The 27,349-nt window shown below is 33.7% G+C and overlaps 1 protein-coding gene across 2 annotated transcripts in view; it reads right to left on the bottom strand.

Annotated features, from left to right (window-relative positions):
• Positions 1 to 27,349, bottom strand: part of side (sidestep) — an 869,165-nt gene that overhangs the window by 400,855 nt on the left and 440,961 nt on the right. The window lies entirely within an intron of this gene.

Raw genomic sequence — 27,349 nt, 5'->3', positions numbered from 1 at the left:
GCCGTGCATCCCTCCGCCAGACGAGTTCTGTGGAGCACGCATCACCCTCTCTGTAGGTTTGACAACGTCGCTCTCGCGAAAAGTCAGGAGACTTTGAACTCCACTGTAGACTGGTCAACTAAGGTAATAATTTACCAACTTAATTTCAATTTAACAATAGAAATGTTTTTTTCTGCAACTAAATCAACTGTTAAAATTGTGTAATCAAGATGTATAATTATATTATACCCAATTGAGAATCCGGATCTATTTTGACTTTCATTATCATATTCACGAGCTTGTTTGAAGTCAATTGCTTCAATGCACTTTAAGCAAATTCCGTTGGAATGATAGTCTAATAATTTCTGTTTGTGTAATGGTATATTCAATATTATTACGAAATTTGTGACATAAATATTTGCAATATTTTAAGAGTTTGCTATGCGGTCTGAGTTCTTTACAGAAGCTTGTAGCAAACTTTGAAGGAACTGATTCTGTTACGGCTGCAAAGAAATCAAGGGAAACTCTCATGGCAACAGCTGTTACATTTGAAGTTATACACGAAACACAAAATTTAGATGAACAGAACCAGAATGGAATATATATTGTCAATAAAGTAAGAAGACGTGTGGAAATAGCAAAACAAAAATATATAACTAAATGTTTCAGAAAGAAATAAACTGTATTCATTTCAGGCCCATAAGCAGATTCCATTTGATATGAAAGCAATGAAGGAAGCTATAAAACTGATTTTCTCTGTGAACGGTAGCTGAAAATTAAGTTAATATATATAGTATCTTGATAATGCTATTTGAAATGACGAAGTAGGTCCTATATTTTATACTCAATGGTAACAAAATCACTCATTACTGCAACATTTGGTCACCCAATAATCCATATTCAGTCATTCAACCAGATATTTGTGATTTAAGAGTTATCATTTGGTATGCTCTAAGACAATTTGATCATAGAACCATGCCTCTTTTTTAGATTGAATAGGGAGTAATAATAGCAGCTAAAGTTATTAAACAATGTATCGTAATATAAATATACGCTTCGTGATTATAAGATATCTTAATTACGAGATAAAACATCGAAAATGTTATATTTATGCAGACAGAGTGTAATAACTCCTATAGGCCGACTTATGCTCTAAAATATCGGGAACAAAAATTTTGTTCATCATGCTAATACGAGTATAAGACAATTTCTATTGTTTTGACTTGCAAGATCGTCTGATAATATGTATGTGGACTTATTCTTTGCGTTATTTAAAAGAAAGTGTGTATTTAAGCAGGCTGAGATTTTCTAACATGAGAAAGCCAAATCCGAGAATATTTGTTGCTATGATACGAGTGTTAGAGACTGGACGTGTGATTCCAGCCTTAGAAATCGAGGGCCGATATTACTAATCTACCTTTATATGTTATAAAATTTATTTTATTTTCTTATTTGTCCTGCACAGAACTGATTACTGCACAAGTTCAAGTACAATTTGTTTTTATTTATTGCAGTGTAATTCAGCTGAACGTATGGATATGTTAATATATTTTATGCAAATCTAGTCTTTCAGGCGAAGCTCCCTGTAAAGCAGATTTGAATAATTTCAAGGGAAAAATTGTTCCGGGGCCGGGTATCGGAGTTACGGTGGAGTTCCCGGGTAGCTCAGTGGTAGAGCGCTGGTACGTTCAACCAGAGGTCCCGGGATCGATAACCGGCCCCGGAACAATTTTTCCCTTGAAATTATTCAATATAATTTATGCTCGACCATGCCGAAATGTAGTAATTATACACCTGGTAGTAGCCTTTTAATGCAACTCATTAAAGTACACCTATTCATTATAGTTCAGTTGTTCAGCCAATGAGAAATCTCCATTGTACCATTATAAAACCGCAAGGATCGATTATTCTCGGATATGCAATCGAAAGACAATTAGCGAAACGTCACGGAGGCTGGAAATCCAATACTGTCGCAGAAGGTTATGTTCTGTTACTATAATAATTAGCGTTAGTTATAAATAATATTCAAATAAATTCAATTTGTCATCTCGTTTTTTCAATTCTAAATCAATTTCCAGGTTATATCAATATTAATGTTCATGTTATTCTCTAAATTATATCAAGGTCAATGACATTCGTCCTTCGAAAAAATCAATACTTTCGCGTCTGCGCACATCTCACAATTTAGAAGGTCAGTTCCGCTCTTCACTTAGATAACCATAACATGAATACTTATGAATAATTTCAAGTTAGAAATATGGTCGAGCATAAAAAGTCGTATGAAACTTGCCTATAATGGTAATTAAGACGCTCGTATGAAAATTATGAAAACGAGCGCAAATACTCACGTCTTAATTACTACCATTACAGGCTCGTTGCATAATGTACTGTTATTCCTTTTGTTATTCCCAAACTCTTAATAAAATAATCCTACTGAAGTTTAGCATTAGTCTTCTTATGTTTGTTTATTATAAATTGCAAGGTTATCTTTAAATATTCCTATCTACACATCTTGATTACACAACTTTTAACACTATGTCACTTCGGAATATGTATTATATGTCTTTCTCATGTTAAATTTTACCATACCTGGTTAAAATATTTCAGCTTGTTATGAGCCATCTTCAGAACTGTTTGGTGCTGGTCTTGGCGCATTTTTTCTGTTTCCTGGGGGGGTGTGTTTGTGTAATGTAATGTGGAGTCAAAGAATGTGTGTGTTCTGATATTGAATTGTGTATTGAGAATTTCATTTGGATGTGTTTTTATGTGTCACATCCAAATGAAATTCTAAACACACAACTCAATTTCAGAACACACACATCTTTGACTCCACATTACTGTACATTACATAAACACATCCGCACAGGAAACAAACAAAAGGCGCCAAGGATAGCACCAAACAGTTCTGAAGATGGCCCATAACAGACTGAAACATGTTAACCAGGTACGATAAAATTTAACACGAGAAAGACATATAGCCTAATACATATTCCGTCCTGTTTACTTTATTCGTACAAATAACATTTTATGTATGAATTTCCGTCTTTAGAAAGCACACTGACCTACAAATCAGCTGTTATCGATAGTCTCCTCACTGAAAGGCTCCTCTTTTGATACAAGCAGAAGAGAATTATTTGTTTATTACTACTGCAAGAGGCTTTTTTACTTCCGCAGCTGTAAACAAAGCATTGCGCTGTTGTAACATATGCACTTCCAATCTCTCAATGGAAACTATTTTTTCATAATCATTATAGACGGAGAAAATGTTATTCCAACTTATCTACTAGTTTTATTGATATAAAGGGTCCAGGGGGAAAACAAGTTTAGTAATATTTTGCAAATTTTTCAGGAGAACGTTTACAGACTTGCAGAAATGAGAGTTCTTCCCGTGTAAGCCTTTCCTTAACATGCTTATAATGTGGAACCAAGCAAGTTATTCCCCTGAGTGGTTAGGGGGTCTTAAAGATCTCAACTCAAGATTCAATTAAAATATGAAAATTACTAAATTTGGACTAAACGTGTTTTTCTCCTGGACACTTCATATATGAGCCGTTCAGAGCAAAAGTGGTGTAAGTCAAAATTGAATAATGAGGTTTAAAGTAAAAAGTCAGTAAAATGCAGCGCAAAGTAGCAATTAATATGTCCTTCTTGCTATCCACTGACTGCTAATAGTTTAAATAAATTGAATATTAATTGCTACTTTGCGCTGTATTTTACAGAATGTTTACTTTAACCCTCATTACCCACTTTTGACTTACACCACTTCTGCTCTGAACGGCTCACATATTACTAGTTAAAATTAATGCAAATATACGCCATACACCCTGTATACGTACAGTCGTGGCCAAAAGTTTAGAGCACCCCTTTAAAAATTGATACTTTTTAAAATACAATATTTATATGGAAAGTATTTCCTGAATATTTGTTAGTACTGAAAATATACTGGTTCCAGCTGAAAATGTATAAAGTTTTAATTTTTTATTTTCAAAAATGATTGTTTTAAAAATATTTTTGTGTTTTTTAATTTTTTATATTTTTCAGATAAAATGAATTTCTCAATAATCTAAATTAATTTCAAATGTAACGAAAATATGGTTACAAAATAGTTTAAGGATGAATCAATTGTAATATAAAAAAAAAGAGGCTTCTTATGTTTTCTTCAAGCCACAAAGTGTAAACTATGGTTTATTGCCTGTCATAAACTGTTATTTTAGGAATGATCCCTTTTATTAGGGTTGGATGACTGTAGTTTGGGTGGAAGATGTTTTGTTTACATGTTTCTTCAATCTGCGTGTGTGTATTGTAAATATAGATGGATGAAAGGTACTTGTAAAATATTTCAGAGCTTCATTTGATTAGTTGTTTTCGTCAGAATAAGTTGTTATCCAAGAAAGATCTGGTTATATCAGCAAGATAATGCCCCGTCACACTTCTCGAAAAACCAAGGCATGGTTCACCGAGAATGATATACCCCTACTGTCTTGGCCTGCTAAGAGTCCAGATTTAAACCTCATTGAGAATATCTGGGCGGTTCTAGGGAAGGAAGTACACAAAAAGAACGTAAGAAATCTTCAAGAATTGAAATTGCAGTTAGCAGCATGTTGGACAACCCTGAGAAAGGGTTATATATAATTACAATGTAATAAACTCAATGCCAAAGAGAATACATGCTGTTACAATGCAAAACGTGGTCCTACAAAGTTCTAAGTGGATTTCCGAAAGAAATGTGTGTTATTAATCAAAATATGACTTTTAACTCTGTATTTTTTTATTGGAAAATTGTGTTAATTTGTGTGTTTTTTTAAAAAATGGCGACAATTAATTCAAATTTCTTTTTTAAATTGTCTCTTTACATTTTAGGAACATTGGAAATTAATATTAATTATTAGAAGTGCAAATTACAATTTACAGAAATTTTTATGGTATTGGATTTGTGTTTTATACAAAAAATAAAAATGTACAATTCTGTCCATTCCATGACATATAACTTTTGATTTGTACATATCATACATAAAAAACTATTCTTTTCAGCTATAGTAAAATCATATAATTATTTAAGGTTGTGACATTTTATACTGAGTAAAATTGCCTTTTTCAAGGGGGTGCTCTAAACTTTTGGCCACGACTGTACGTATTATCTTTTCATCCTCTTTCTGTATGTCTAACATATGTGCGATGTGGGGACTTAATATCCCAGGTCCAATAATACAAAATCTCCACTGTGAATATGTATAAGTTGAAAGACGGAAAATAAACAAAACAAAATGAATACTTCAACCACCCTTTTCAACTTGTGTAGCAAATGCTGTTGAACACAAATATTTTATTTTGTACGAGGGGGTTGTTCCTCCCTTGTTACGGTATAGTAACATGTGCATATTATATTATGTTGCCTCATTTGGAGGGCGCCCGCCTCTCGCTGGACGACACACCCTCCAGTTTGCAAATTCCAGTTGTTAATGAGAGCACTTTCATGTCTGCTGGTTAAAAATACTCGTATGTCTGAGGGCGGTCTTGCAACGCAGTACCTGTTCTTTATATTTCCTTCATATAATTTAATGGTTTTCCTCCGAAGTTTCCCCACTCTGTAGCGCCAATTTATGGGTGTTGCAGACTTACAGGCGTACCGCTAGCCGAATAGGTAGTACATTAGCTCTTCAGTTCAGAGATCCAGAGTCATATCCTGGAGAGAGAACGAAGGAAAAAAAAAAGAAGTGTAAAATAGGAGTATGATGAGTATTTCTTTGAAGGCGAAGTTTCTTCCCACCCTGCACATTTTTCTCATAAACTTTCGTAATTAACTTGTTATCAGTGCTTCTCACTGCACTATCTCCATAGTCAAAAACAATTTCACAATGCAAACATAACGTCTCTACCAAAATGCAAAACTACTGCATAGCGGGAGGTACATTATTTCTTCTGATACATTGCTTGGATATTTCTTCCTTTATTTCACTCTATCTTTGTTGCCGCCATGCATATTTCGGGATAATATTAATTTATTCTTTCCTTTATTCCAATTTCTGCTACTATTTTCATGCATTTCCTTGTTCTACCTTCGAATCCTTTCTTTCTTATTCCATTTCCTCCAATTATTTTTCTTCCAGACTTCCTCTCCTCCAATTTGTTACCTTTCTTATTACACACCTGCCTTTCCTTCCTATCTCTCCATCTTCTCTTCTTCCATCCATTCCTTCCTGTACTCATATTCAGATATTCTTTTATTCTTCTCTAACTTCAATGTATTGCAAAACATACACCATTTGACTACATCGTAATAATTGCATAGCACTATGTGATCTTTTCTAATCTAGACACAAAGTAATAATAATAATAATAATAATAATAATAATAATAATAATTTTATTTAATCTGACAGGATTAAGGCCATAAGGCCTTCTCTTCCATCCTACCAGATAGCACATATAAATACAAAAAAGAAATACAAACACTGATGAAAATGATACAAATTAAGTTAAAGCCCTATAGAGGGTCAACAGAGTCAAAAGTACATTATAGTGCTCTCATCAAGCTAATACAACGAAAAGAAAGAAAACAGAGATAGCAATGATGATATTGATAACTGACAATAATAATAATAATAATAATAATAATAATAATATCAATAATACTAATAATAATAATAAATACATTACATATTAATTTTCAATTTTACAACAGCATAGTTACAATATTTACTATATGTCATGGGTTAAGGTGAAGTTGCGCAACCTGACATGTGTTCAACAAACAATTCCACGAACTAGAATGTGATAACATGTATAAAGTTTATCAATTTTAATTATTTATCTTTACAATAAGTGGTATTTTAACAAAACAATGTAACATGAGTTATATGTATTAACAGTCACATCCACAATTTTAAATCTCATATTTATTTTCCGGTAAATTAAATTACACAAATTCAAAGTTGAACATTTCTATCAATAGTTTTCCGCTACATAAAACTCATGATAAAATCAATTACCTTTGTTATGCATATTACTTTGTACAGTTTAATGGATTAAGTTTAGATTTCGTCTTTTTAAATATTTTATGATGCCGAACAGGTGGAAACGTTCATATCTATTTGAGATGTAATAGCAAATAATAAATTTGCAATTGATTGAGCATTTAAAATAAATTTATCATATTGAATAGATTTATCTTAAAAACCAAAAATGAATTGTAAAATATTCAATGTGTTCGTTTGTGAACGGGTTTCGAGTAAAGTATCATTTTCATTGACTTTTGGAATGCAAATATCATGAAAACAGGTAGCGTTGCAGTGGTAAATTTTGGGCAATTTTGTAGAGTAAATATCAATAATATGCCCTTATTGGTTTGTTGAGTATCATTGACATGTTGGCTGTAATTTCACAGAAGATATGTAAGAAAGTAAGTGACAGTAAGACGTGACAGCCGTACATTCAGTCACGATTGAAGGAAATAATGTTGTCCAGGTGATGTTATTACGTACATTACTCAAACCCCTCACATTACAAATTCGTAACTGAGACTATCACAAAGATGTAAAACCATACTTATCCAGTTGTTGCATTACAACTCCTATTTATCTCATTTTTCATCATCAACATATATAGCGCACTTATGTCATACAATTTACATATTAAATAAATAATAAATTATTTACACTGAATTCTTTCGTGAATCAGTATGTTTCCACATTGATAGAAAAAATGGAGGGTTGGCAGAAAATAACATAATATCAAGGAAACGGTTACTTTTCTATTACAATTAATTCATTAACTTGACAAAAAATCATGTATGGTGAAAAGTAATTAAACCGACAAATTTCGGGAGGTTGCATGGGACATCAAAACATACAATTTTCTCAAGTATCATATTTTCTTCAGAGGCTTTATTAAACCGGCATAGGACGTATGTATTCTTCAGTTCATTACGACTCCACAAATTCACATCGTGTGCGTGACTACTTGAATAATTTACAAGGAAGTGAATTGGCAGAAGCGGTCCTGTATCTTGGCCTCTTCGATCGCATGATTTCATCTCTCTGTTTTTTCGTGTAGGGACAGATGTGTAATATTGTTTACGCAACCCAAATTGAATTAGAAGATGATCAGGTGGTCCGGATATTTGGTTCAGCAGAGGAAATAAACGATAATCCTGAAGTCTTTCACCTTAGTATCATCTCCTCTTCAGCTATCAATGCCATATCATCAGGAAATCATATGCACTTTATTCTTCTTCCTCGTACTATCACCCCTCCCACGTAGTATAACAAACAGGATAATAAGAAACACAACCGTAATAAATAAGCTAGAATTAACTTCTACTCATGTATAGGAACTCAGCTAAATAATATATGTAAATTGTCTTCTTTTAAGTACTGAATAAGAAACGAAGCAGTGTTGGGAAGATTGTGTGAAGAAGGAATAATAATGAAACTGATTAGGAAGAGAAAAAGGAATTAGTTGAGTCACTGGTTGAGAAGAAATTGCATTCTGAAGGATGCTCATAGATTTGGGGCAAATAACGAAACGTTAAGGATCATGCCACTGCACAAAAGAGAAAGAAAGAAATGCGTGACTCATAGATGTCACAAGTATCGAGAAGCGTAGACCACTTAGTTCATCAGAGACTATCCAGAGTGCACCACAGACGATAAGTCTACATTAAAATCATAATGATTGGTGATGAATTGTTGGATGCACTGGAAGGAATGGTGAACGGGAGAAGAGTTCTGGGCAGAAGAAGATATTAAGGCACATGGATCATATGCGGAGACTAAGAGAAAGGTACAAAAGAGTAAAGACTGCAGAAGGCTGTTTTTGCAGTGAAAGTCCTGCATTTGGGCAGAACACTATGAACACTAATAATAATAATAATAATAATAATAATAATAATAATAATAATAATAATAATAATAATAATTGTAATAATAATGGTACTAAGATTAATAATAATAATAATAATAATAATAGTAATAGGAATAATGATAACAATGGTAATAATAATAATTATTATTATTTATTTATTTATTTATTTATTTATTTATATTTGTGTGCTGAACAACAGCCAGAGGCCAATTATAGTTCAGCACAATACACAAACAGAAGATACAAAGATGCAAAAATAAATAAAATAATATCTTAAATAAACAAAAACACATGAATAAAACTGAGAACAAGGACAGTAAATACTAAAAACGAAACTATACTTCAAAGGATCTAAATTGTTCCCATACAAATTGGCATATTTTATGCATCTATAGACTGGAGAAAGATATTTTGAATTTCTGTTGTAAACATTTTTTTTTTGTTTAATCTTAAACCCTTTGTAGGAATACGAAGGCTGATGTTGTTTATGATAGACTCACAATCAATATCAACCTTGATAACTTTGCAAAAAAATTAATAATCAAGGTTTTGACGTCTAGAATATAGACTACAACAGTTAAAATATTTACAGGTAATCTCATAATTAAAGTCGGAGGAATTGGGTATAAATCGAAAAGCACATAAGGAAATAAATTTTATTTGAATATTTTCCAATCTCACAGAGTCAGCTGAAGTAATGGAATTCCAGGCTACTGATGCATATTCAAGTTTGGATCGAACCAAAATAAAGTATAGAATTAATAGAGACGCAGGAGTAGAAAAAGAATACGTTATAGACCTTATTAAATCAAGCATTCTTATTGAATGATTATAAAATATATTGAACATGATCGTGAAAATATAATTTATAATCAAATAATACACAAAAATCTTTAATAGAATTTTTGCTAACAATACAGACGTTATTAAGAAAATAATTAAATTTTATGGAAGTAGTTTTTCGTGAGTACGAAATGACAAAAGTTTTCGTTTCATTAATTTTCATTCCATTATCGTCAGACCAAAGTTCAATAGAGTTAATAATAATAATAATAATAATAATAATAATAACAATAATAATAATATTTGAAATAAAATTATGGGAATTTTACAACGAATCTTAGTACCTTGTCAAACAATAACAAATAGAGAACAAATGATTATCAAAATTAAAGACATGAATTATACATTTTTTATTTACTCTACTAAAAGAGAATGTTAAATATGTTGAGCATTATGGCAATATTTTAATTCTTGTAACCGCACATTCACTAATAACACTTGGGAGAGCTTATAGCTTACATCTTTTACTCCAAATTACATTTTAAGTATTCACGCTCTAAGTTCACTTGTAATTTAGCTTCACTTTTTTTTTACCACTGAGCTGTTCCGTGTGTAATACGAAGCAATTTTCTCCACTACGCATTTTCATCCTTGCTAAATGTCTCTAAAGAATTGTGAGCTTGAACGAACGCTAATGAACCCTTTCTAAGGTGCACTGTAATATATTTGAATATCAGTTATATTTCAAAATATTTAAAGAATTTAAATACGGAATGACGTGAATGTAGTTCATGTATTTCATGAAACTATTAATGACTGTATATAATAAATTAAACACATAATAAGGTTCAGTTTAATTCGGCCTTAATGTAACCCTTTTTAACCTTCCTTATTACATAAGTTGAACTGATATATTAAATTATATACTTGATGCCCCCAAAATGTTCATAAGAAGGAATTATATTTGTAACATAATTATCCTTTAAATTAAAACTGTATAGCTTAAAATATATCTAGAGTAAAGGTTGGTAATATTGTGATACCAAGAATATTATGATAGTGCTTTTAGAAAATTTTTTACAATTTTACTGAGCGAGAGAAGGACCGGTTTTGTGCAGAAACTTGTCCACGAACATTCCCTTAATACCTTGAAGCAAAAAAACCGATCTTCCTCTCGCTCACTAAAATTGTAAAAAATTCTCAAAAAGAACAACCGGTACCACAATATTATTAGTATCACAATGTTACCAACCTTTACCGTATATATTCTAATTGTTTCGGTTATTTGAGACACTATTATGTTCTTAGTTATAGCTAAGTTTCTAGAAAACTGCAAAAAACTGTCTGCAGCTTTTAAATAAGCTACTTTATGTACGTTCTTATCTTTTTAGAGTGAAGTTTTCATACGAATTTAAATATTTCTAATAAGTTCAAAGAAAGGTTAATTACATTTGAAAGAGCCTGGATGCCCTAAAGTTCCTGGACATGTGTTGTTTCTCAAGCTCCACAAACATTTTCAGTAAAAAATTATAAAAGTTTGTATTTATTTCGGATGTAAACTAATGAGAACAAAAGCTAATCTATATTAATAACAAATCTGTAGCCAAACTTTTTCTGGTAATTTTCGACTTTCCAAAAATAATTCTTGTAAACATGTATAATTAACCATCTTGAAGCCGAAAATCGCTTTTTTGACATTTTTGTTTGTATGTCTGTCTGTCTGTCTGTCTGTCTGGATGTGTGTTACATTTTCACGCGATAATGGCTGAACCGATTTATATGAAAATTGGAATATAAATTAAGTTCGTTGTAACTTATATTTTAGGCTATATGGCATTTAAAATACGTTATTTAAAAGGGGAGTTAGAAGAGGGCCTGAATTAAATAAATCGAAATATCTCGCTTATTATTGATTTTCATGAAAAATATTACATAACAAACGTTTCTTTAAAAATAAGTTCGGATAAGATTTATTCTATGCAAAATTCTAATAGGACTGATATTTAATGAGATAAATGAATTTTAAAATTACAATAACAACGCCATCTAAGGCGCTGTACTGAAATAAAAACAAATGACTTCGTCTAGAAGGAGCCTCGGACAACAACAATCGAAAGCTATTAAACATAGCCTAAGAGAATGTTTCTGTGTTTGTATGAAGTAATATCGGAAGCTAATTAATTGTTTAATTACTATTTCACCATTGGAAATTGTAGTTTCTCTATATGGACATAATTCTATTACAGTAACTTCTGAAACATATAGCGAGTAATATAAAGTATACACATTAAAACTAAATGATATGTCAATCTTCATTAAACTATGGTTGCATGTAATAACAATTACGAAACATGTTAAAGGAATAATTATTATCATTGCACCAAATGATTGCTCTCTGGACAAAAATGATCGCATTTTAAATATTTAAATACAATTTAAATTAAGTAACATATTAAACGATGTATCCTTCTATCAAACACGAATGTTCTCTGGATCAAATGTCCTATTTCAATTACGTAATTATTTTATATTTATTCCTAACAGGTGCAGCGGAGCGCACGGGTACGGCTAGATAAGTATAAAATATATTACATAATATGTTTTGTCCATATTACAAAATGAAAAGAAAAAAGATATTGTAAAAGGTTTTAAAGTGAAAATATTGATATCTTATTGAAGTCCCACAGTACAAATTCTCAAGTGCGCCATTTATGTTACGACTTCGCCAGAAAAATATATCTTCATATAATCTTATGATTCCATGCTCTTCAGGGAAATACTGCCACGAATTCATCACTTAAAATAAGGCGGACATGTGTACTTTATCCTAGTTTTAGTCAACTGTCCGAAGACAGGTTGGCACCTTATAAATGACACCAATAAGGCATCATTCATGAGGCAACTAAGGTAGGAGATAACGGGGTGGGGTGACCAGTGCCTTTTCCCCTTCATTGCATACATCGCTGACTAGTAACATATTACATTAGTGAAGACTTCATATGCATACAAACAATTTGTTCTTTCTCTGACACATATCAAGTGTCTGATAATAGATGTACATATCAGCAGAACTTCAATCAGAGGTAATATGGGAACATATACTGATATACGAAACAATTCAATGTCACTAATTGATTTTATTTAATATTTAAATTGAATGGCATAACTGGCGCTATCTCTTGATGATGAACTAAGATAAACAGGAGTTTTAATGCAGCAACTGGATAAGTATTGGCCTAGATCATATACAGGGTGTTTCCGAGGTGGTATTACGAACTTTCAGGGATGATGGCGAAGGGCACATGTATCAATTTGAGATAAGAACCCTGGTCCGGAAATGACAGAGTTGAAAGTTACGAACAAAAATAGTTGTGTGGCAATGAAAAATTTTATTCCTCTGTACACCTTATTTATGTATTTATCTGACTTTGTTTACGTTGTCTACTTACAGTATTCCATTCAGTGCGCTGTGTGAGGGATGGGGACAGGAAACTATACTAAATAAATATAGATAGCGTAATGTGTAACGGACATGGTCTGTCCTGATATGCACGTCTGTAGACAGCAGTGTATGTGTACAAGTTGCAGTATCCAGTCGATCAGTCCTAGTCAAATGGAGGAGCACACGAGAGCGGAATAAGCAGACCTCGAATAATGATGAGCCAATGGGAACAGTAGACAAGCTCACAGATTGTATCGGGGCAAGTACCCACGTAGGAGACATCAGGTCCATACCATCTTTCCACGACTGTTCCAAAAGTTAAGGGAAGGAGGGCACGTGGTGCCAAATTACAATTCCATTTCCACACAACTATTTTTGCTTATAACTTTCGACTCAGTCATTTCCGGACCATGATTCCTTATCTCAAATTGATACATGTGCCCTTCGCCAGCATCTCTGAAACTTTGTAACACCACCTCGGAAACATCCTGTATAACCCAGATAGGTCGGCCTTATAGGCTTTGACGTTAAAAACTTTTGTCAGGTTTACAACGCTGCCATCTAGTTGTTACATAAGGAGTCACGTCATAATTCCCATTTGAATTGCATTAGCGACTGTACTGCCATCACGTGTCTGTTTACGTCGGACGAGTGCCGATCCTGGCGGTTGTTCTCTTCAAAGTGCTGCCGATTTTAACATAGCGATGAGCTATCTGTTACATATATGATGTAGGGTATTGGTTTTATATCTTTGTGCTAGTCTCAGTTATGACTTTGTAATGCGAGAGACTTGAGCAGTGTATGTAACTACATCACCTGGAGACCATTATTTCCTTAGTCGTCATTGATTGCACGGTTGCCACGTTATCGTGTCACATACTTTCGTATATATCTTCAGTGAAATTACGGCCAAAATGTCAATGTTACGCAACAAACTAATAAAGGCATATTTATTGATAGTGAATTCCTCTACAAAATTCCCCAACTTCACTACTCCAACTCTTCTTGTTTTTATGAAATATTGTAGATCTCATATATTGTAAAATTTGTAATGTTTTAAATTTTGAAGTGGTTTTTGAATGACCTGATACATCTTATGTCTTTATTTTTATGGTCGAAATATAACACTTAATGTTCGAAGTAATTTAATTTTTACCGATCTAATTGTGGCTGTTTATAAAGTTCACTCGCTCTATTGTTCAGAAAAAAACCGTAGTGCAGGCTCTAGTTTTCGTCTATTCAAAATGAATATTTTGCAAATCGATACATTTCTCGAAAAGTTCTACCTGCTCTTGAAACAACATGCTGTAGAAAATTGTAGGCCATCTGTAACAGAATGGAATAGGCTTCATTGTTACGAGAGATTTCGCTTAGTATTATTTTCCGATTTTCAGTAAGATCACGCAGCACTCACCTTGAACAGATAAGCTCCAGTTTAAGACATTTTGGTAGAGTAGGATGGGCCCTCTCTCTTGATACTCTCCTATAGGCATAGGCAATTTCCGTAGCGACAATCTTCCATCTTCAATCAGGACCTCTTGTGCTCTTTATGCATTCCCCTCTGCAACTCTTGAGCAAAGCCTACCGGTAAGAACTGCATCCTTTACATTCGTTGTGCCATTGTTATAGAATTCCCAACATTTTAAAAACGCAGATAGATCATTGAATTTTGCAGTCTGATTAATTGGATGTTAAGTCTAGAAAGTATTCTTCCAAGCTAATTCTAAGATGAAACAGCTAAATGCTAGCACTCCAATAACGGGATACGTTTGTAATTTCTCCGTCATTGTAGAATGGCTATATTAAAAAGTAAAATAGCTGAACTTTAAGAATCTGAAAAGAACAATTTTTTACACGTCTTTACAGTTCAAAGGGACTTGCTATATTAACGAGAAATTAAAATGGATATAATAAAACTTTAGTATAACCATGTCTGAAAAACCGCATTAAATAGTAAAAATCATGCAGTTAATTGGAAAAATAAAAAAAGCATAATTTTCACAAAAAAATCCTTAAATTCTTGGAAAATAATAGTTAAAATTAAAAATTCTACATCCTTTCCCAGAAAATCTAAAAGTTAAAATTTTACATAGTCATATGTTCTATACCATTTTAAAGAGGCAAAGATAAGCAATAAATAAATTGAAAAAATAAAAACCTTCACCCAAAATCAAATTCTATTCCCCCTTGAAAGCCATGGTCATATTCCACTCTCTATCTTGAGTAACTTTAGTGAAATTGAATTTATCTTCTTTTACCACCACCGCGGACAACTCACGAATTTTTAAACGACGACTTATATGTTGTAAATATTTGTTAGTGATAACACTGATAACTTATATTTCATAAGGGACAACGTAACATAATAAATAATTACACTGAACACCAAGAATTTTGCTCCGACCTAAAACAATGTGTCCCTTATGGTTTGGTGTGCACTGAATCCGAAAATGCATCTCTTTTCTTCGTATCGCGTAAGGGTTTTTAGATATGCTATGATTTCATTTTTCGATAAGAGCTCTCCCAGGAAACATCTGGTTCTAGTTGGGGGTTGTAAACCAAAACCAAAGCTAATGCATTTTATGAGTTTATGACACATTTATGGTTTCTTATAGTTGTTGGCATGTTCTTTTGTAGTTCTAATAAATAAAGAGATATTGGTCCCTTTATTCAGTAAATTTCATAAGTTCAAAGTGAGGTCTACGCAATTAACAAACAAGGGTGTGGTTTTTCAGTATTTAAAATAAAAGTTTACAAGTTTGAGTGGAAGAAAATTAAAAGAGGATATTTTGATCAATCCACAAATTCGCAAGCTCTGGATTTTGAAATAAAAACAAAGGAGGGTGAATCGATGAATGGTATTCTAGGGATAATTCTGATATCTTAAGCAAAATTATTTCCAAAAGTTGTTCAATTACTAAATTATTTTCATGAGATAAAACCTAGATTGTCTCAAAGATCATGCCATAGACTGTAGACCTGAAAATTGGTTCAATTCCCAACACTCTTAAATTTTCTGACGAGTACATATTATAGCAAAAGTATGCAGATAATCTACGTTATTATTATAATTATTATTATTATCATTATTATTATTATTTGAAAATGAGATAATATACTAAAATCGGAACGAACATGGACAGGAGATAAAATGGGAAACGTGTTAAGAGCGGTCAAAAATGGATGTTCATGTTGAAAACATCCAGAATTTACAATATATCATAAAATAAAACAATTCTTATGGACAAGTTATTTAAGCTATTTTAATCATTACTCTCTTGAGAAATTCTGTCCTATTAAAAGGCTTTAGAGCATGAGATATTTCAAACCCCATTAGGTAGCTGACTTCCTTACATTTACAGACGTGGACAAATTATTAACAAAATTGACGATTTTTATGATAATTCTGTTTACAAAATTTGACTTTTCAATTTAGACTACAGTTGACAATTTTGGATATTTCCATCATTACAGTAGACAAAAATATGCAAAAATGTCAACTGTAGTTTAAATTGAAGAGTCAAGTTTTGTAAAAATATATAATAAAAATCTTCAATTTTGCTAATAATAATTTGTAAATTAGCAAAAATGTCAACTGCATTGAAGAGTCAAATTCTGTAAAAATATAAAACAAAAATCTTCAGATTTGCTAATAATTTGGAAATATCCAAAATGTCAACTGTAGTCCAAATTGAAGAATCGAATTTTTTAAAAGTATACAATAAAACCCTTCAGTTTTGCTAATAATTTGTAAATATGCAAAAATATCAAATGTAGTCCAAATTGAGGAGTTAAATTTTGAAAAATATACAATATAAATCTTCAATTTTCCTAATAATTTGGAAATACACAAAAATGTCAACTGTAGTCTAAATTGAAGAATCATATTTTGTAAAAATATAGTCTATAATAAAAATCTTCAATTTTGCTAATAATTTGTCCACGTCTGTATTTATCTCATCTTTCTCTTCCTGTCTATGATTAAGACATGTCAGTTCCTGGCGTTTAACAGTTCGTTGACATACAATATTGAATCAGTTTTTATGCTCGACCATGCCGAAATGTAGTAATTATACACCTGGTAGCAGCCCTTTAATGGACCTCATTAAAGTACACATAATCATTAAATTTCAGGTGTTTCACCAATCAGAAAACACCATTGTAGCAATATGAAAGCGCAAGTATCGATTATTCTCGGATATGCAATCGAAAGACAACTAGCGAAACGTCACGGAGGCTGGAAATCCAATACTGTCGCAGAAGGTTATGTTCTGTTACTATAATAATTAGCGTTAATTGTAAATAATAGTCAAATAAATACAATTTGTCATCTCGTTTTTCAATGTCTAAATCAATTTCAAGGTTATATCAAGATTAATGTTTATTTTACTCTCTAGATTATATCAAGGACAATGACATTTGTTTCTCGGAAAAAATCAATACTTTCGCGTCTGCGCACATCTCACAATTTACGAGATATTGCACACGGTCAGTTCCGCTCCCCAGTCAGATAAGAATAACAAGAATACTTATGAATAATTTCAAGTTAGGAATATGGTCGAGCATAAAAAATTCGTATGAAACTTACGATGAAAGAGTAATGGAACGGAGAAAAATTCTCTCCGACGCCGGGATTTGAACCCGGGTTTTCAGCTCTACGTGCTGATGCTTTATCCACTAAGCCACACCGGATACCACCCCGGCGTCGGACAGAATCGTCTCAGGTTAAACTCCAACTCTTGGGTTTCCTCTAGTGGCCGCCCTCTGCACTACGTCATAGATGTCTATGAACGTAGGACCGAAGTCCACACATGTGCTGAGGTGCACTCGTTATGAGTGACTAGTTGGCCGGGATCCGACGGAATATGCGCCGTCTGAAATCACGAAGTGATTTACGCCTATCATATATATTATTTTAATGTACCGAAGTACATATGATATTTCCATGCAGATATTCTGCGTCATCATACGATGAAAGAGTAATGGAACGGAGACGATTCTGTCCGACGCCGGGGTGGTATCCGGTGTGGCTTAGTGGATAAAGCATCAGCACGTAGAGCTGAAAACCCGGGTTCAAATCCCGGCGCCGGAAAGAATTTTTCTCCGTTCCATTACTCTTTCATCGTATGATGACGCAGAATATCTGCATGGAAATATCATATGTACTTCGGTACATTAAAATAATATATCGTATGAAACTTGCCTATAATGGTAATTAAGACGCGAATATGTTTATGAAACGAGCGCAAGCATAAACATACTCGCGTCTTAATTACTACCATTATAGGCTCGTTGCATAATGTACTATTCTACAATATTACGATTAAATGAATAATTAATAAATAGTTACCCTCATCCAAAGATGAAGAAGATTAAAATTGAGATAAAACCTAATAATTTTATAATTCTAGGGAGAATATCTAAAAATATCAATATTCATGCATGTCAGAAGAATTATTGTAGGCCTTTCTATCGGAGGGGTCTTTTGAAAACATGTTCGTCCCCATGTCTCTTGCCGTAGTCTGTACTTCATTTATAAATGTGGTAGTGGTTTACGAATTCTCTGTTGTGATGTTCTAACCATTTGTTTCATTACTTTACAAAGAAGACAAGGAGAAAGGGAAAATTGTACAGGTCCAAGAATTCCCCAGACGTTGAGTAAAAGGCTCGAGTCAATATCCTGTTAGAATAGTAGAGGGGGAAGGGCAAATTAATTTGCCTATCTTACAGGGGTTGAAAGGTCTATGTTTTCGGAACCGACCAGAGGCGCGCGCACCGTGGAACTGTGCACCAACCCCACAATGTCCGGCCACACAGTGCGCTCGTCCGGTAATGCTCCCAAATTACATCGGTCTATGCGGGATCGTATATCAAGCGGACTACTACCGCTGCTGCTGCTGCTCTGTAGCGTGGGTGGAGGCCCCTCCTGCGAGGATGATACAATAGTTCTCACAGCATGCACAGATGAAGGAAAAGGGGATGAGCGGGAGAAAAGACGAGAAGAGAAAAAATTAAGAATGGTGATATTAAAAAAATACTAAAAAATGGAAAATAAAAGGAAAATATGACAGTAAATAAATGTGCAAATAAAGTAAAGGATATTTATTAAGGAAGAATATAATAAACAAATACTTACTTACTTACTTACTGGCTTTTAAGGAACCCGGAGGTTCATTGCCGCCCTCACATAAGCCCGCCATTGGTCCCTATCCTGTGCAAGATTAATCCAGTCTCTATCATCATATCCCACCTCCCTCAAATCCATTTTAATATTATCCTCCCATCTACGTCCCGGCCTTCCCAAAGGTCTTTTTCCCTCCGGCCTCCCAACTAACACTCCATATGCATTTCTGGATTCGCCAATATGTGCTACATGCCCTGCCCATCTCAAACGTCTGGATTTAATGTTCCTAATTATGTCAGGTGAAGAATACAATGCGTGCAGTTCTGTGTTGTGTAACTTTCTCCATTCTCCTGTAACTTCATCCCTCTTAGCCCCAAATATTTTCCTAAGCACCTTATTCTCAAACACCCTTAACCTATGTTCCTCTCTCAGAGTGAGAGTCCAAGTTTCACAACCATACAGAACAACCGGTAATATAACTGTTTTATAAATTCTAACTTTCATATTTTTTGACAGCAGACTGGATGATAAAAGCTTCTCAAACGAATAATAACACGCGGCCGGGTAGCTCAGTTGGTAGAGCAGCTGACTACGGACTGGAAGGTCCGGGGTTCCATCCCAGGTGGTGACAGGATTTTTTCTGCAAATTAAGCTTTCAGGACTAACTCCCTGTAAAGTTAATTTGAATAATTTCGAGGGAAAAATTGTTCCGGGGCCGGGTATCGAACCCGGGACCTTTGGTTAAACGTACCAACGCTCTCCCACTGAGCTACCCGGGAACTCTACCCGACACCGATCCAATTTTTCATTCCCGGGTAGCTCAGTGGGAGAGCGTTGGTACGTTTAACCAAAGGTCCCGGGTTCGATACCCGGCCCCGGAACAATTTTTCCCTCGAAATTATTCTAATTAATTTTACAGGGAGTTAGTCCTGAAAGCGTAATTTGCATAATACACGTCACTGTACGTAACAGGAAACCACAATTTAAAGTCACACAGAGTTAGTGTGCACTCAAATGTTGGTTGCTTGACGGTTGTCAGCCCATTTTGAGGTCTGTGGATATAGAAGGAAAAATTGGATCGGTGTCGGGTAGAGTTCCCGGGTAGCTCAGTGGGAGAGCGTTGGTACGTTTAACCAAAGGTCCCGGGTTCGATACCCGGCCCCGGAACAATTTTTCCCTCGAAATTATTCAGGGTTTTTTCTCGTTGCCAAACTTTCAGAACGGCCCCGAGGTTCATTCAGCCTCCTATAAAATTGAGTACCGGGTCTTTCCCGGGGGTAAAGGCGGTCAGAGCGTGGTGCCGACCACACCACCTCATTCTAGTGCCGAGATCAAGGAAAGCATGGGGCTCTACCTCCATGCCCCCCAAGTGCCTTCATGGTATAATAAAGAAATAGAGGAGATAATGAACTTGGTTACAACGACATCCAAGGGACCTTAAAAATTATGTTGTTATAAACGAGTGTCGTAGTAACCGAGATTCACATTATCAATCTAGTCAGGTGGAAAATAAAAAATAACGAACTTAATAAGACTTATTTTAGTTTTATGTATTGACTTTTAAGCCTACAATGAACATAATAAAATACACGTAGGCCTATAACTATAAATACAGTATTCTGTATTAAAACAGTTGTTTAGTACTCACCAAACTACTTTACTTAGAAGTGAAGTAATCAGTCATTTTACTCCGTTGTCTTCTACTTGCCCAGTACACACTTTCTAGGGCTAAATTACGTTCTATGTTCATAATTTCAGTTGCAATTTCACTGCTCCCTTCCCTAGCTTCATAGAACATGTTCATAATTCTAATGAGTTCTAAAGCGTCACTCACTTCTTTTAGTGGCCATACTGCGTTAAAATGCGTGCACTTAGTGAAAACTTCCTGTCGAAACTGATCTAATACCGCATGAATTCGGGCAGGTTACAATGGGGTGGGGAATCCGCCTGCATTCCAGAGGTCTATGACAGAAGGAGACTGTAAAGAATTTGTCAGGGTCAGATTTCAACAAAATATTTCTTAAAATACTTTGGTTCTTAGAAAATCTTATTCCAAACTGAAGTTGAAAATGACGTTATATGCGAGGTAGACGCATATGCGTTTGTCGTATTAAGCAAGGTAGGAAAGAATAAGTCTTATGGGGAATTAGTTGGGACCACAGAATATTTGACGTTATAGGCGAGGTGCCGCACAAAACGAGGTCGCTATAACCAAGTTCTACTGTATATGTTTTAATAAAAAAGACAACAAGAAAAAGTGACAAAATTAAATTATAAAAAAAAAATAAAAATATTAAATTTAAAAGAAAGAAGGAAAGCGGTGATAAGGCCTAATAATATAACAAATCGATAAGTAAATAGTAATAAAAAAATTTGAGAAATAAAGATGATTAATTTCATACTCTTCTGCCCAATGACATATATTTCACTGCAAACCCAGCATTATTCTATCTTTTCTATTTTTCGCCTTTCTCTTAGTCTCCTCATGTTAATCTGAAGATATTAATACGCGATATGGCTATAGATGTTAAATCATGTATATGTAAACTTAACAAAAATAAGTGATCAAATACGAAACATTTAATAAATGTATAAAAAGGAAAACAGTTATATTACCGTTTGTTCTCACTTTGAGAGAGGAACATACGTTAAGGTTGTTTGAGAATAAGGTGCTTAGGAAAATATTCGGGGCTAAGAGGGATGAAGTTACAGGAGAATGGAGAAAGTTACACAACACAGAACTGCACGCATTGTATTCTTCTTACTTACTTACTTACTTACTTACAAATGGCTTTTAAGAAACCCGAAGGTTCTTTGCCGCGCTCACATAAGCCCGCCATCGGTCCCTATCCTGTGCAAGATTAATCCAGTCTCTATCATCATATCCCACCTCCCTCAAATCCATTTTAATATTATCCTCCCATCTACGTCTCGGCCTCCCTAAAGGTCTTTTTCCCTCCGGTCTCCCAACTAACACTCTATATGCATTTCTGGATTCGCCCATACGTGCTACATGCGCTGCCCATCTCAAACGTCTGGATTTAATGTTCCTAATTATGTCAGGTGAAGAATACAATGCGTGCAGTTCTGTGTTGTGTAACTTTCTCCATTCTCCTGTAACTTCATCCCGCTTAGACCCAAATATTTTCCTAAGCACCTTATTCTCAAACCTATGTTCCTCTCTCAGAGTGAGAGTCCAAGTTTCACAACCATACAGAACAACCGGTAATATAACTGTTTTATAAATTCTAACTTTCATATTTTTGGACAGCAGACCGGATGATAAGAGCTTCTCAACCGAATAATAACACGCATTTCCCATATTTATTCTGCGTTTAATTTCCTCCTAAGTGTCATTTATGTTCGTTACTGTTGCTCCAAGATATTTGAATATTTCCACCGCTTCGAAGGATAAATCTCCAATTTTTATATTTCCATTTCGTACAATATTCTGGTCACGAGACATAATCATATACTTTGTCTTTTCGGGATTTACTTCCAAACCGATCGCTTTACTTGCTTCAAGTAAAATTTCCGTCTTTTCCCTAATCGCATTGTATTCTTCACCTGACAAAATTAGGAACATTAAACCCAGACGTTTGAGATGGGCAGGGTATGTAGCACGTATGGGCGAATCCAGAAATGCATATAGAGTGTTAGTGGGGAGGCCGGAGGGAAAAAACCTTTAGGGAGGCCGAGCCGTAAAAGGGAAGATAATATTAGAATGGATTTGAGGGATGTGGGATATGATGATACAGAATGGATTAATCTTGCTCAGGACAGGGATCAATGGCGGGCTTATGTGAGGGTGGCAATGAACCTCCGGGTTCCTTAAAAGCCAGTAAGTAAGTAAGTAAGTAAGTATAAAAAGAAAATAGTGGTGAAAATGAGATACATTTAAAAATAAATTGAAAAACATAAGGAAAGTGACAATAAAATTGAAATATTAATAAATATAAAAATATAAATAAACAAGAAGAATAGTAATACAAGAATAAACACATTGATAACTAAATTAAAATAAAAAAGGTCAACCAGAAACGAAGACGATAATAAATATAGGCCTATTTAAGAAATAGAGAAGAAGATGACAAAGAAAGCGGCAGAACTAAATAAACGCAAATAGTTTTGGCGTAATAATTTTAATAATAATAATTTATTTATTTAATCTGGCAGAGCTAAGGCCAGTAGGCCTTCTCTTCCGGCCAGTCAGACTCTAATTCTAATTAAATACATTTGCTTACATAGTTATTACATTAATATCTAGATCATAAAACAACATGAAAGAAATAATGAAAATTGGATAAGTAATGTTAGTGTGACAATAATAAACATTGGTAAGAAATAGTTATAATAATAATAATAATAATAATAATAATAATAATAATAATAATAATAATAATAATAGTAATAATAATAGTAATAATAATAGTAGTAATAATAATAGTAATAATAATAATGAGATAATTTAGATATTTATATGTGATATATATATAACAATTAAACATTGAGAAACTTGAAACAGCTATTATTGTTAACAAGAATTGTTAGAAAAATATCTCGTTAGCGTATTCTTAAATTGGTTTGATGTCTGACAGTCCCTGACATTACTCCGTAGGGAATTCCAAAGCCGAGGAACAGCCACAGTGAAAGAAGATGAATATGAGGATGTTCGGTGGGAGGGAATGGATAATATTAAGGAATGTTGTGATCGTGTGTCTAGGTTATGATGGGTGGATAAATTTTGAAAACGAGACGCAAGATAGACAGGAGTGGAGAAATGCAATATGTGAAAGAGAAGGGAAAGACAGTGGATTTTCCTACGATCTTCTAGACGGAGCCAGGACAACATTTCGAGGGATGGTGTTACGTGATCAGCCCGGCGAATATTGCAGACGAAACGGACGCACATATTATGAACACGTTGTAGTCTCTGCGCCGAAGTAACGCTTAGGTCAGTAAACAGAATATCACAGTAATCGAAGTAGGACATCACGAGTGTTTGCACTAACATTTTTTTCATGGAAAAGGGTAGAAAATTCTTCAATCGTCTAAACGAGTGGATTAATGAGAATACTTTTTTGCAGGTTTCTGCAACTTGAATGTTCCAATTTAAACTTTTATCCATATAAATACTAGATTCTTTACAGATTCACTGAACAGAATTTCGGTGCCGTGTATTTTAATCGGGGACAAATTTGGTATGGTAATAGTGCTTAACAAACGTGAATAACCCACAATGATTGACTGTGATTTTTCTGGATTTAGTTTAAGTCGGAATTTCCGTGTCCATGTCCAGATTGAGTCCAGATCGTCATTAATTTTAGTTATTGCATCATTTATTTCATCAGTGTGGAATGTTATGTATATTTGAAGGTCGTCTGCATAGAGATGGTGTCGGCAGTACTTTAGAGATTGTGATATGCACAAGTTAGAGAAAAAGAAAGCCAATTAATATTGTAGAGAACTCAGCTAAATTAAAGTTTTAACGTCTGATTAAAAAGTGCCAATAGATTTAGCTCTCAGCAATGACTTCTCGAACCCGCTGAAAATTATAATTACATCGAAAAACAACTAAAACTTGTCATTAGTGCTCGACTGTGAAAATTATTTCATGAATTTAATTTGATGAAGAAAAGGAACGAAAAGGAAGTTCTTATTAGACTCATCTGCTAGAAGAAATATGGTTTGCAGCTAGAAAGTGTTACAGCAAAAGACTGAAGCACGAGAGGTTTGTTTTAACGATTCAATTCACTTAATTTTTAATAACAATCATTAATGAGGAGCTAATCGAGCATATAATTTCTCGAAACGGGCATTTATTCGAATCGGTTTCTTGCGGGTACCAGTGTACACACGGTTTGAATTTTTCCCGTGCATAATGACATTTAAGTTACATACGGGAAAAAATCGGATCGTATGTAAATTGCTGTCCGTAAGGAATTAATTCGGAAAAAGAACCGTTTCGAGAAATTCCCGTAACGTGTGAACGGACCCTTAAGGGGTTACGTACAGCTTACAGCAGTAAAATTTCTGGAAATATTCAACGTTTATTTCCTCCATTACTGTAGCTTGCACAATAATGAAAATTTGCAAGTGTAAAACATTGTCCTTATGATATGTGAAAAAAAATATTATTACGGTTTAAAAAAATATTTATATAAATTTTTTCAAAATTCAAAACGGTGGCAGTTAATTATGCAGTGATGAATTATTTCGCTCATAACTCATAAACTTGTTAACTTTTTCGTGTTCTATCTCTTTTATTTTATTGCTAAAACTCATGTTTACAATGTCATGCTCTTCCAACTACATTTATTAATAAATAATATTCTTTTTTATTTTGTGTTAGAAGAAAATACTGATATTTGACCATTTTTTAAATAAATTTATTTTTATCAGATAATCTATCAAAGGCACAGAAGTGATTTTGCATCACATTGCAGATGTGACATGCACAAATACACACAAAAAAATTCATCACAGAATGTTGCATAGTTTTTCAGTTATGAGGGAAATGCTTCATCACTGCACAGTGAACTGCCACCAGTTTGAATTTTGAAAAAAAAAAAATATATATATATATATATATAAATAATTTTTTTTAAATCGTAAAAATATTTTATCATATAGCAAACAGACAGTGCTTTACACATACTAATTTCCATTATTGTACAAGATACAGCAATGGAGGAAAAAATGTTGAATATTTCCAAAATTTTACTGCAGTAAGCTGTACCTAACCACTTAATGTTGTCTATGACTTAATATCTTCTTCAGCCCCAGACATTTCTCCCGTTACTATTCCTTCAAGTGCATTCTTCAATATACAGTTTCTTTTTAGCCCGTGACCAAGCAAATTAATTTTTTTCTTCCTGATCAGTTTCAGCATCATTCTTTCTTCACCCAATCTTTCTAGAGCAGCTTCATTTCTTAATATATCTGTCCATTATGTGAATATATTATAGTAATATGTGTATTTTATGTTATAATTATGTATACATTTTATGTAACTATTTGTACAGGGCTATAATATGTATGATTTAATTACAGCCGTAATATACCTTCGGGTAAAATAGGGTTCTATAAACTTGGAAATTCAATAATAATATATGAATATATTGTCATTTAAAAAATTCACATAGAGTGATAACGCAATCTAGCTTGCTCGAAATGGAGCATCTGAATAATAATTTGTAATCCCAATTTTTACAAGTAGATTAAGGGACTGTAATAAGGCACTCTTTCCTAATTTGAGACCCCAGTGTATTTTATTAAGTAGATGTTCATATATAATGTTGAACTTTGTAACTTGTAGCAACTGCCATTTTAAGGACCCAGATAGCCACGCATGTGTCTGAACAGTTAACACGTGTTCTTGGGGAATTCTGTAATAAATTTTCATATCTGAATTTTTCTGATTGTATCTACTAACTTGTATAATTGCAAACGTATAGAAATATTTTTTTTTTTACATTTTGTACTAGCGAGTAGATGAACAAGCTATTTAATATTTAGCATTAAATTTATTGCACCTTATTTACAAATGGCTTTTAACGCACCCAGGGTTCACAGCCGCCCTCACACAAGCCCCCCATCGTTCCCTATCCTGAACAATTTTAATCCAGTCCCTACCATCGTATCTCCATCTCCCTCAAATTAATTTTAATATTAACCTCCCATCTATGTCTCGGTATATTTCCCGCTGGTCTTCCAAATCTCATTCTATATGCATTTATAGATTGGCCCAAAAGTGCTACATTCCCTGTCCATCTCGAATGTTCCTAATTATGTTAGGTGAAGAATACAATGCGTGCAGTTCTGCGTTTAGTGACTTTCTCCATTCTCATGTAACTTCATCCCCCTTAGCCCCAAATATTTTACTAAGCACCTTATTCTCGAACATCCTTAACCTCTGTTTCTCTCTCAAAGTGAGAGTCGAAGTTTTACAACCTACAGAACTATCGGTAATATAACTGTTTTATAAATTCTAACTTTCAGATTTTTATAAAGGCTGACTTGATGACAAAATCTTCCCAATCGAATAATAGTTGGCATTTCCCACAATATTTATTACGCGTTTAGTTTAAATTGTACCTAACCTAAAAATTTTGTTATTTTCTTAAATAATATAAGAGACTAATAGCTCTATAAGATCCA

This window comes from Periplaneta americana, chromosome 5, assembly GCF_040183065.1.
Source record: "Periplaneta americana isolate PAMFEO1 chromosome 5, P.americana_PAMFEO1_priV1, whole genome shotgun sequence".
NCBI classification, from domain to species: domain Eukaryota; kingdom Metazoa; phylum Arthropoda; class Insecta; order Blattodea; family Blattidae; genus Periplaneta; species Periplaneta americana.
The sequence above is the reverse complement of the archived record's forward strand: the minus strand, read 5'-3'. Positions and strand labels throughout refer to the sequence as shown.